At 40.9% G+C, this 13074-nt stretch overlaps 1 long non-coding RNA gene across 1 annotated transcript in view; it reads left to right on the top strand.

Annotated features, from left to right (window-relative positions):
• LOC147756692 (uncharacterized) overlaps nt 1-12697 on the top strand; it is a 50760-nt gene extending 38063 nt beyond the window's left edge. Inside the window, exon 4 of the long non-coding RNA XR_015323321.1 lies at nt 9858-12697. This is a non-coding gene — a long non-coding RNA (uncharacterized LOC147756692). The remainder of the gene's footprint in view (nt 1-9857) is intronic.
• Nucleotides 12698-13074: the final 377 nt, after the last annotated feature.

The following is a 13074-nucleotide window of genomic DNA, read 5'->3' on the forward strand; positions in this document are numbered from 1 at the left end:
TCAAGAAATTAGAAAAGGAGAACGGATCTAATGCCTTGCCGGAGGCCACCGGTCGTCTATTCTGTTAATACAAAATAAGGCGCGCTGGATGAAAAGGAAAAAATTACACGTTAGGAGCAAAACAGGAGGAAGTACTAAACCCATTTACCTACGTTTGAACATTTAGGCGAGCACGTATGCGGGTAATGTTGTTATAGAGCAACCTTTCTTTTCCTCAAATAGAAGTCGCTGCTGATACCTGGTAAAAGAGGAGCAGAAGCCGGACACAATGTTTGAATTTTAAGCTTTAGGTGAGTCCTGCGCTTACCCTGCGAAAGCACGTTTTTCCTCAAACAGACTAATTCCTTAAGTGTTTAAAGTTAGTAGTTAAATTAACTAAATAGGATTACAAATAACGATCTGAACTTACGTACTTGTTACATAATATTAATAGTAATAATAGAATCCATCATTATCACGCATGTCTTATAATGGCGTCATTCTAATGCTGTGTCGAACTTTTCAATACGGGACGATGTAGTTGCTCTAGTAGCCCCTCGTTGCTGTCCCCATCTAGGCGCCTGTGTCCCCATCATCTTCACCTGTTCTTCCCCTACGCTTCAAGATCAAATAGGGCGAGACGCGGCCTACTTCTGAACGCCTGAACAAAGGAGCACAGGTAGACGGCTTGTCTCGGCCAAATGCTTAGGGAACAGCGCGTGTCTCCTTTCAACCAAAAGCTGCGATAAAGTGCCGAAATCGGGCTCGACCTTTCATTTCGCCTCGTATAGCTAACACCTGTCCCCAGAGTGAAAACGAAGTAGATTAGAAGGGGCTGAGTGCAGCAGGAATAATAAGCACTGCACGAAAAGCAATAGATGCTGACATTTCGTAGAAATCCAGATCGCAAAATGAATTAAAAAACTTACAGCGAATAAGGGAAAGCATAAACAACAGGACACGACGATGCTGATTAGAGTTCCTAAAAACTGGACAGACACCTCTCTTATCTGGGCAAAGTCAAGTATCTACAAAAACACAGCAGTGACCTATCTAATACCATAGTCATCAATCTAGTTTTGAAAAAGAAAATCAAAAACAGAATCTCCAAATTCATTACTATCATGTTAAACTAATAATTGCCTGCATTTAGATTGCGTAGCTAAGATAATTTTAAAAAACTCAGGTGATGATGAAAATAGTATGTAATCTAAACCAGAGTTTGCCACTGATGTCGTTTTCAAATTCAAAAAGATATATTTGCTTTTGATTTAATGCTAAGGTTTTTTTGCGCTGAAATTTTGTACTCCTTACAGCTAGAAGTTTACCAATGTATACGAATACATAGTTTAGACAGGTACAACATACAAAGACAGAAGAATTTGGTTTAAATTAAACAGGGCTGCAGCTACTGTTATGATAGGTATTATTTTAAGCCTAACGCAACTTGCCATTTGGCCCATCAAAACCACAGTAACTTGTATTTAACTTAAATTAATTTGCAAAGTAAGTCATCGTTTTCCCCTACTATACGTGTGTCGTTTTCTGGTTTTCTAGCCCGAATGTACGTGTAACGCACGAACTAGTCTGCGCAGGGGCTCATTAATGGGCGAGAGCTACAGTATTTCACAGTATTATAGGTTCGTGTAACACGTGCGTTCTTCAATCGTGCTAACAGTTAATGATGCGTCTTCTGCTAGTGCCGCTTCTGTTTCGATAGCCATGGACCTGAACCGTCGTCGTTGTAAGCACGCGTCAACAAAGATAGTAAAGCAGTATCGATCATTTAGTTTAATGAACTAGCTGCCAACAGCCTTTTCGCTTGTCTACTTTATTATTTATATTTTCTTGAGCTTCCTCAAACACTTACGGGCTGCTAACAGAAACGAGAAGGTTGCAAGACACACGCGACCGTCGACCTCCGCTGGCTTATTTCGAGAGCAGGCACATAGACAATACCTGCAATTAACGAGAGATGACTGGTTATTGCACGTAGACTAAACTGGCCTAGAATGAGCACTACATTATAGCAATACCTGCTCGTTTCAACGGACATAACGAGGTAGAGGCCCATTACGGAGCGTAGCGTAGCTTAGGCTGTGATGGGCTGCATAACATTGCCTTCGCCGTTCTTCGCTTCACAAGTTCTATCGATTGACACGGATAACTGTTACTTATCACTCTCAACCGGTTAATGTAAAATGAAGGAAAATTCCTGCTTTTCGAAAATAATCCTAGCATCAATCTCAGATTTTAAATTTTACACCTTTGGAGGATATATTTCATCACAGACCACCTCGTTTAAGGAGTCATTGTGAGAGTCAATAGAAAATTTGATTATTATTTCAAAAAAAAACGCGCACTGGTGCACGTTCAATGCACTGCTTAGGGAACATCAACTCATAAAAATACAAACTTTGTTTCAACCTTTATTAAAACTAATCAAAGATATTTTAGACGTATAAATAGTTGTCAGTTCTGCATGTGGATAGGTGTATTACAGGCCTGAGGAGACGCTCGGCAATTGTGTGTTTCTCCATTTGGACGTGGCAGGACCAGAGACTGGTAGAAGCTTGTGAGTGGGAAACAGGCTGAGGGGTCACGCCTACATTGAGGCGAGTGTGAAAGATTGATTTAGTTTATTTGGCGGGCAGCGGAATAGAGAATAGAACTTTGGGACTCAGACAAGCTACTTCGTCTATATGTCTGAGATATGAGCAATTTCAAATTCTCGCTAGTAAAATACAACCAAAAAAACATGCATAGGGTGTCACATTTTTTTAATTGCTACATGCTGGAGCATTTAGTTGATAGTTTCATTCCGAATTTCACATTTTCGAATGAGTTGCGTCGGTCTATTCCTTATTTTCAGAGTTCGTGACAATTTGACCTTTTAATAGCTAGGATGTAGCTCATTTTTGGCGCACAGTTTTAAATATTGGAAGGACATATAGTCCCTACATTAGCTCTAGCTGCAAAGGGCATCACTCAAAGTTGCCCTTACGTTTGGATGCTCGAGGATACTGATGATTTTCTTATATTGTTCTTGAAAACACGTAGTGAATGATCCTACTTGGTCAAGACTCAAGTGAGCTCGGCATAGCCCTACCCTCAAACGGGCCTTCGCACGCAGGTACAGATTATATTAATTTCCTCTGTATCAACCTACGCCACGGGCCTTATGGCGTACAGGCAACTAAAAAAGGGACAAAAATAATATTTTTATAGATTTGCAAATCCCTTGAAGACTAGCGTTTTTTAATCCATAAAAAGTGTAAAATACCTTTAAACTCTATTGGTTATAGCTTTTATAAGCTGCCTGACTAATGAAATAGCAGTTTGATAAAGTGTGCAATTCCCTAAATGTAAACTAATACATTTGATACGACGAATATTTCATAGAACTTGGCTTGACTCTTGATTAGAAAGAGCTGTTAAGTGAAATGGGGTGGCGCGAAAGTCCTGTTGTTTCCGTGGGGTTTCTGTGGGGCCCTTAAATTTAGGCCCCGCTTCTCCTCCCCGGGCTATTTTCTGCTATTTGGGTGCTTCGGCTGCGTAATAAAACCATGTGCGCTTAGCGGTTGCTGCTACAGTTGCTATTGATGTTGCCGTCGCGTCATACATGCGTGATGACGGCCTTGTTCCTACCTGACGCCTTTTTGGTCCTGCAACTTCCTCAGCAGCTCCCGTTGCCTCTTCTCTTTACGGCCGCTCCTGCTAGTATGAACGCCTTTACCAAGATAGCGACGAAGCCAGCTCATTATCAGAGCAGGCTTTACCTCTAAGCGGCTTATCGCTGCATTTTCCAGCATTAAATCTTTTATGAATACTAAATAACCTATGAACGCATGCTATGTATAGTGGATATACTTTTCTTAGAATGAGTGGTATATACCACTATAAGCGATGTAGCTATGATTATACAAGTTAGGATGTTTCGATGAACTCTTGGACACGTTGATGTTTCGCTTTGAACTATCTAAACATAATACTGCGTGTTTCATTAGTGCAAGGCATACGTGTTGCACGTTGCGTCCCACATCACCAGTCTTGATCTTTGCAGCGTACTCTATCTATTTCTGGTAAGGACAAAGCAGATATACCCACTTCAAACTTGTGCTTTGCATGAAATTTTCTGGTTTAGAGAAGTGGAGCAACTCACAGAGAGTAGAAGCCAGCCTTAAATATAATACGTTGCTCGATAATATGGAGCACGGCGACGCATTATCACAATGATAGAAGGGGGATGGGAAAAACTGGCTTGCTTCAAAGTGGTCCAAATGTCTCCCACTCTAGAGCCGCAGGTCTTTCCACTATAAACCAACTACTTTTGGTCTAGTGTGACGTTTGTGAATTTAGAACAGGGTTCCAGACTTTAAGGGACATTGACGAATTTTGCCTCTGCAAAACCGCAAACGTCACAGATCTCTAGCCACACGCAATCAGCATCCAACATCGCAATGATACGACAGAGTTAACGGATTGGGAGGTGAAAAATCTGTATCTACACACTCGGCTGTTATAAAAAAGGAATACTGAAAATCGTTCGCTGAATGAAGCGTCCAGTGGCACACTTTTTTATAAAATTTTTTAAACCTACTATCGTTAATAGCATGTACCTGCTTTTATATATTCTATTCAGATGACGTTTATGGTTAGAGATAATAGATGCTATAGGTCGACAATCGTAAAGCTTTTCCGCAGCAATAGCAGAAAGGAACAATAATTTCGGTATTAGGGTATAGGGCAAAGGTACATCATCGTCAATATGACGATCGTCCGAGAATCGTTAAACATGAGACCGCAAGAGACAATAATATTTAAGTCTACTGGATATCTGTTGTACATTCGTGTATGTGTGCACTCACTACCTGAATCATCACTATTCTATTATCTATCATATCTATTTTATTTTTGATAATGTAAATAATGCGGCGTTATTCCCTTGTTGGTCAGTAAGATCATTTGTGTAGCGTTAACAATGGAAAAATGATTCCAATAAGGTCGGCTCTTTCCTATTCATTGAAAGGACCTCGAGTAATCCTCTAACCCCTTAGATTCTGTCCTGAGTTACAACTCTGGCCTTTATCTCCGTTCTTGTTATTCTGAAAAGCTTTACTTTGAGAAAAAGGCGAACGAGAAGGACAAGAAAGATGAAAGTGAACAGAGAAAAACCTTATGAACTCTAACCTTTCGTCCGTAAGGTTGTCCTTGCTTTCATTAGCAGGCCGGTTCTATCTTATGCTGAATCGATAATGGTAAAAGAAGGATGTTCTTTTTCACTGCATACTTCTTTAAACTCGAATTCGTCGTTACCGTGGGAATATTTGATCTATATTAAACAATCAAGGCTGCAGTGAATTTTCGCATTCCATCATAGCTACGTAAGCATTCGGTTGGCAAGGGGGCTCCCAGCACTTTGTACTGGATAAAAAGCACCAAAATTTTATTCCGGTGACAAGATTATTTTATAATGTATCCTTCGTCATCGTTCCCGATTTTTTTGCATCTTGCTGTAAGATGATGTATGCCATCTTGTCAGAAAGTACCTGATTTATCTCGGAGAAGTTTTGAAACCATGTTTTGAGGTACTGACCCTGGTTCAAGATAAGACCATGAAGGTGATTAGCCAGTAAACGGGAAAGACGTAAGCGCAGGCTCCGAAAAATATGGAAGGTGCAACAAAACCTCCGACTTGAAACCTGAAAGGAAGCCTTTGACGATCATTAGTGTGTGGCCTTGCGTTGGCATAAAGCAAAACCACCACGCCTCATTTGTTGAATCTTTTCTTCCCAGGTTAACTAAATGCACCTGGGTCGACAAAACGAGCCGATCAACTGTTCGACTCGTAGGCAGCAGCTTTCAAACGGTGTATCAAACGTAAACAAAAAATGAGAAAGGGGGGAAAGGGAAGGTTGTTAGGGGCAGGAACTTTCTTTGCAACTTAATACATGCGCTAAGGGGGCAATCATAAAAGTCATTAGATAAGGTTCGGCCGGCAGTGTCTCGAGCTGTCTAGTAGCGTGTCGAAGGATATCAGCGCGAGCAACATATAGAGGATACTCAAATTGTATAGCATTTCCATTTTTCATTGAACAGGTTTTTTTTCTAACTGAGAAGCTCATCGATAAGTGCGCACGCTGACTAACTGGTTCTCGACAGAAAACAAAATAAGCAGTCGCATTTACGACCTCACTGAATGGGCAGAAAATTCAGTACTTCTCTTTATCGCTGGTACCATTTACGGTGACGGCGGTAGTATCCCATCGAACTACATCAAAAGAACACACCGCGTACCGATGCATCTGCATGAATATCATTATTTCTCTAATTATCAACTGTTGCTACGAGTCCTTTTAACTCACATGCACTGACAGGTACATGGAGAATGATGCTGACGAAGAGGAAAATCTGTAGTAACTTGTTCAGTGGGAATCAATGCCTTGAGGACAATTGTACGTACTTAATTTGTATGTACCGGAATTTAATTCGACCAGAAGGTCAAAGAGATTTTTCATATAAAGAAACCTTTGGTCTTTTTCCCTCCTAGTTCGGTAGTAGCAGCGACCGTGGCCGGTTGCCAAGAGTACTGATTTGACGCGTAAAACAACACTTGTGTGGTAGTGGCGGCAGCCATAAGAATCATTGTAACAAACAACACGTTTTACGCGTCTCTTCGTCCATATGTCGTCGACACGTGATGCCATTGTGGCTCACTGTTGCAATAGACCAAAAAACCAATGGAAGAAGCAATAAGGGCTACAGTACCTCATATTAAGGGTGACACGTCTCAATGTAAGCATGCTTTTCGCAGGTTTCGACGGTGGACTAGGGCGGAACCAGTTACGCTATGCGCCCTTTCCTGGGTGACCACTATAACAATACGGTTTAGATCCGGAGTATATAGGGGTGTAGGATGAGGGTCAGTGACGGGTGAAAATCTCCTAGTCAATTTTCACGCACCATATCTCGGTGAAATGTTTGATTGCCATTGCACGCAGTCTTATATTCCACTCTCCAGTTAGACTATAGCCGTAGCAGCCTCAAAAATATTACGATGTACAATGCGTATTGTTGCACACAAAATTATCTGCCTTTTGGACAAATATAAATTGGGCATTATGTTGCAAGTATGCATGTCATAGCTTTTACTGCTGCAGAAATTCCTGGTTTCCAAAGGGCATTTATCTTAGTCAAGTGTTCCTAACTTCCATAAGCAGGCTCACACGCCTTGATGGGAGCCCGCCTCCACATATTTGCACGCCTGTTACATGTATATAGCCTCTTATTGTCCTTCGCTATATAATTGACTCATCGCTGATCTGCGCTCACCCCTGGGACTATCTTGATATAGCAGCAGGGGGTGGATGATTTTTCAGCTCAATAGAATTAGTTCCATCATGAGTTACGTAGGGGTACTGAAGTGAGCCAGAAGTGAAGACTGTTCAGATCGTTACAATTGACGCTCTTTGCAAGCGGCAGTGACTCTTGACTCACGAGAGGGCTTGAGCTTCAGGCCTGCTTAAAACTACTGGTCTAGTGATTTCGTGAAGTGCAGTAGTTTTTCGATCAGTACGAAGTGGCTGCTACTTTATATGCAGACACGCGGCAACCTGAAGTACAGCCATCGTGGTCTTCCAACCAAACCCCTCGTGCTGAGTCACTGACGATCAGACGAATGTTGAATGCTGCCATGGTAGCTAGTTATACGACTAAGAACGGTGCCATCAAGGGTAGGCGCTTTCGCCTTCTAAGTCGGCAGTACGAGAAAATCTGATAAACTATATGATCGAACGAATCGTTGAATTTGTCGCCATCTCTTGTTGAACCAGCCACCCAAGCGACGTGTCAGAACTTGGTGAGGACTTCATTAATTTCGGTCGCTGCTTGGAGTATATTAAGAAAGTTACTAGTAGGATTCATGTTTAACTGCACTATACTCTCGAAGCTGACTTGATACAAAATGCTGCAAATGCAAGGAAATACAATTATTTTTGGTTTTTGCTTTAGCATCTGAATTTATGCTGAAGCCGTAGTAACCAAACCGATTGTACTACGTAATTGTTTTTCCTAACTAGCCTCAGCTGTTCGCATCTTCTTTGTTTAAGGGAGTCTAGTGTCCGTTATTCGGTATTTTTTTTTCGCATTATAAAGTTCGCAAGGTGTTTAAACAGGCTTCGCCTTATTGAAAGTGTTGCTCATAGCAAACCCAATCCCATAACAACAAACTGGAATTAGTTCATTTAAACCGCCTAGATCTGTATCCCCGCTGCACCTGTACTTAAAGATGTACAGCGAAAACAACACTTTTGTCCTTTATGAATATGTACACATGTGTCGAATAAATGTATGCTTTTTATTTAGTGCTTGACTCTAAGCAGAGCTCGAAAAGCCTGAGTCAGGCACCAGCGACCTGTGCCTGCATCAGTTGTACCTTGGATCGTTGGTAAATCCTTACGGTACATGTGGATAGTAAATGATTTTTGTTAATAATAGACAATTCATGGGTTTCGCGCGCACACACACGCGTGATGCAGGTAACAACTATCGTAGAAAGTTTTCCAGTAGTTTTATATTCATTTTCAATGCATGTGACTGATACCCTTTACGTTAACTAACTCACAGGGTCAATGAAATACAAACAGGCAGAAATTCTAACATTTCCAGACTCTCACCAAAAGCGCCGAAACACGTACGGGTCGATGGTACACACTTTCGTACGTTTTTTTTAAGCACATATAAATTTGGTAATCTTAAAAGTAATGATTGAGAAGATAGCTCTTGCGTTAAATATCGCTATGACTGTGTAATTTAAACAAACATTACGTAATATTGATAATCATCCCATCTAGCGTATCTTTAAAGTAATACCAAAAACCCTACCGTTTAGAATTCACAAAAACTACATTTCATTTAGTTTAATACGTACATCGACATAAAAATGGATATATAAATCTTTTTTTTTTTCAAATGTCTACCGGTCAGTAATAGAACGGGCTGCAAAGTATTAAAAGAATTAGCGGGTCAATGCTAAATAAATAAATAAATAAAGAACTATTTCGATAAATGCGGTTAGTGTCTGTTGTGGTGATGTCCATTCGTTTGTCGAAATTCACTGCTGAGCTTATTGAATGAAGCAGTGGGGCCCCGGACTTCACGAAGATACTTCACTTTAAGAAGGGACTTCTGCTTCATCTTTAACGGTAGTTTTGTCGTTGAAGTCTACATTTAGCAAGCTACCGAAGAAAGAGCCACGCGCGACTACAGGTATAAATGACGCTCCGCTTTTCGCCTCCCGCAAAAAAGTGACAAAAGCTATACTTCTATTACAAAATAACCAAAATCTAAGTCATTCTACGTGCGACAATGGCTGTAGCCTGAAACTCTGTATGGGGCATATATGAAATTAAATGTCTTAATCTGAATACAACAAAGAGAGCGGAGAACACAAATGGACTCTTCGCTTGCACAGAATTCAATAACGACTTGCATGGCCAGACATCAACAGCTCATAAGTGAAAAGAACTTTAAATTTTAACTTAGACATTTGGACGTTTATAAACTTTGTCGTGGCTTTCATTCGATACTTATATAGAAGCCTATGGTTTAGCACTTTAATTGTCTTAATAATAATTGACAATAATGCCTCACTACTTTCACTATATTATCTTTATCTGATATATCCCTTCGCTAAATTATGTTCAATATAACTTGGGCCTGTTATCTTTTGGGATATAACTCCCTAACATATCAGTTTAATTAACACATATCATTCGTGTTGAAATACTGTCTAGAAACGATTCACTAAATATTTTGTGTTTTTCATGTCACTTAGTAAACCTATTGAATCATAATTTTTTTGGCATTCTTAATTTCAGTTCCCCTTAGCGTCATCATCATACTATCTGATTCCCAAGTCATTGTCATCGATGGATGATAGATGTACGTAGATCGGTAGCAACTCCTTGTCTTTTTTCCTCCTTACGTCACCCCATCGGCGGCTTCACCATCGCCATCAACATCGGTATTATCGCATGAAGCTGCAACTTCAACACCAGAAGCGACACCAGCGTCGTCCACGATAGCAGGCGGAACGGCGCGACTGCAGAAACAGTAGTAATTCCGGTAGCAAAAGGAGGCAACGGCAAAAAGCGGCCAGCCAGTCAGCCAATGCGCACGGTAGCCTGTGTAGTAACGGTGATAGCGGATGCGGCGGTAGAGTCTGCTCAGGCTCTTGATCGACGTGCTTTCTCCGGTAGCGCAAAAGACGCGCAGGCGCCGCTCCTTTGAGAAGCACGCGCGCTAGCGGCAGCGATGTCGATGCTAGTCGGCCCGCGTTCATTCGCGTCGGCCACACCCATGCTCACGTCGACCATGGTGCTCTGGCGGCGCTAGTAGAAACTGTGGGAATAGCCGAAAGTACGACAACAACATCATCAACGACTTTCGTTCTGCCTCTTTCTCGTTGTGACGCTCACGGCTCCGCACTACAAACATCACCGATAAAGCAACGAAACGATATTGGCAGCTACTACCTAGGCCGTTCTTTTGTTGCCACAACAGCCAGCTTGTTTCTACGTGTATATATATATATATATATATATATATATATATATATATATATATATATATCATACATATACGTCCTACGCAGCAGAGTTCACCCAAAAATTCAGCAAAAACAGCTCAACGATAATAACAACGACATACAAGAAAAACAGCGTTAAAGAAGAGTTACTACAAGGGATAGGTTTGGCCGGTCTTATTTGTTTGTCTTGTTTCTATTTTTCCTGCTGCTTCTTCATTTTTACGGAAAAGAAGTATACAACTAAATAGATAGAAGGAAAGGCGATAATCTACTTGCTGCCATAGCTGGCTTGGCTATATAACAGAATTTATTTGTAGTGTGAATGAAGTTTATCCGCGACTACCGTCTCTATAGCCTTGGCCATCGCCAAACTTTCGATCGTTCCCGTATAGCACAGTATAACAAGAAGGAGTTTTCATGTTCACCTGGCTTTCGATTTTGCTTTACCGTGCCACTTAATTCATTACCACCAAACACCTTTACAGTTTATGACAGGGTATAAACAATTAGGGAAAGCTAGTTTTCAATTGGGTTATTGTGAACGGATTTCAGTGGATGAATATAACTTCTAAACTTTAAAATAATACGAGTTGACACAGAACAAGACGAGAGATGAGTACGTTAGGATCTTTTTAGGCGGAAAAACACACGGTACGGCCACGTCTGAAAAATTAATTCTATTGAATGGGATAAGAAATCGACCCATAAAGTATGGCTAGACGCGATACAACATTAGCAATCCAAACAAGCCCACAACTAAATCAAACCATTCGAACATTCACTCTGAGCACTTAGCACTCGCATGCTCGCTAATATGTGCATACGAGCAGCCCCATATTGTTATCCGAAAGGCCTGTATCAGACCTTTTCGTGGCTATGGTGGATCAGCCGATTGCTGCTTGCCGTCACACCCGTATTAGCGGACATAAAGCTCTTTCATCGTTGTCCACATATACAACGCATTTATTCATTCATTATATATATGCAACGAAGTTGGCACTTCTGGCGAAAGCAGCAACCGAGACTGGGGTCGCTCGGCTTTGACGCCCCCGGTAAAAGATTTTGGCGGCCCTACGACTACCGTTGCTGTTACTACCGTAGTGTTCAATGGCGCTAAGCACAAAAAGTACACGCAGATAATAGTAACGATAATAACACCAGCGGTAGCTAGAGCAATTAACGAGCATTTTATAGAAATATTTACAACTACAGTATTGCCAATAGTGAGCACTAGCTCGCTCTCGTCTTTCCACGTTTCAAGGGTCCTGAAAACTCCTCGCCAGCGTAGACTTCAGCAAAGACCTCCACCAGCTACTACTGTGACTAAGGGAATATGCCAAAACAGCTACAGGTACAGTGCAACAAAATAGAAAGCCCCTTTACAGACGGTGACGGCCAGCAGCTTCGTCAACGACGACGGATTAGCCTAAGAAAGAAAGAGGCAGAGGGCAAGAGGGGTAGACCAGCATCGATGCCGGTACAAAACAGCGTAAACCAGGAATGCTCGCAATGAAGAATCATCTTCATATCATCATCATCATCAGAAGATATCTTAAATCAGTTGAGAACGAAGAAAGGATCAGTAAAGGACGACTCGCATGCGAATCAATTGCTTATAACAGCACCAACAACAACTACAATCGTAGCGCTAGACAAGTTTTGTTCATACATTAATAAGATAACAATTAGAGAGATAGGATACGACTGGTTCTTTTTGTTCGGATCGAACTTCAAATCAGACTATGCAAAAGCAGCTGTTTCGGACCTTGTATAAATAGAACGACAAGTATCTACTCATGCGCCCAGCTTCAAACCTAGGCCAGCGGAACCTTTTTTTTATGCTTATTTAGCTGTACAGACTTGTGTAACTACGGCTGAAATAGACCAAGTTCATCGTTAGTTACATAAATGTGGTCTCAATAGATACTAAACATGAAGAGAAACTTTTAAATCTACTGTACAGCACCATAATAATAATGACAATTTTCGCAGTTAACAATGAAGAGAATTATCAAATTCAGAGTTACGGCCTGAGTGAAGGTTCGATGAACAAACTTTCAGATAACTGTGGTTAGACGTTAACCAAAAATGAGAAAATATTCATAAATAAAAACTAACGGTTTCTATAAAGTTCTTTATTGAATGAGATGCTCTTCAGGCAAGCTCATTATAACGAAAAGATCTCTGGTCGAAATGGAAAAAGCTAGCATTCTTCAGAACTACATCCGTACCATAATGTGCCTCCAGGTTGTTAAGACATCATGTTATAACATTTATTCGTGATGTCTTTTAACATGAGTAAACATATCTTTTAGACATACATACACTTGTTTGGGATTTTTCAATACATATATGCTTTGTGGCTAACACATAAAATATACTGTGGGATAGAAATGCGTAGGAGTATTTGTTGCTTTAAGAAAAGGTCCGAGCCAAATCGCAGAAAAGCAGGGACTTTTCTGAAAGTGTAGCGTTCAGAAAACATACCAGTTATCTGTACTAGTTGA

The sequence above is a fragment of the Varroa destructor genome, unplaced genomic scaffold, assembly GCF_002443255.2.
Source record: "Varroa destructor unplaced genomic scaffold, Vdes_3.0 BEIS01000003.1, whole genome shotgun sequence".
Classification (NCBI taxonomy): domain Eukaryota; kingdom Metazoa; phylum Arthropoda; class Arachnida; order Mesostigmata; family Varroidae; genus Varroa; species Varroa destructor.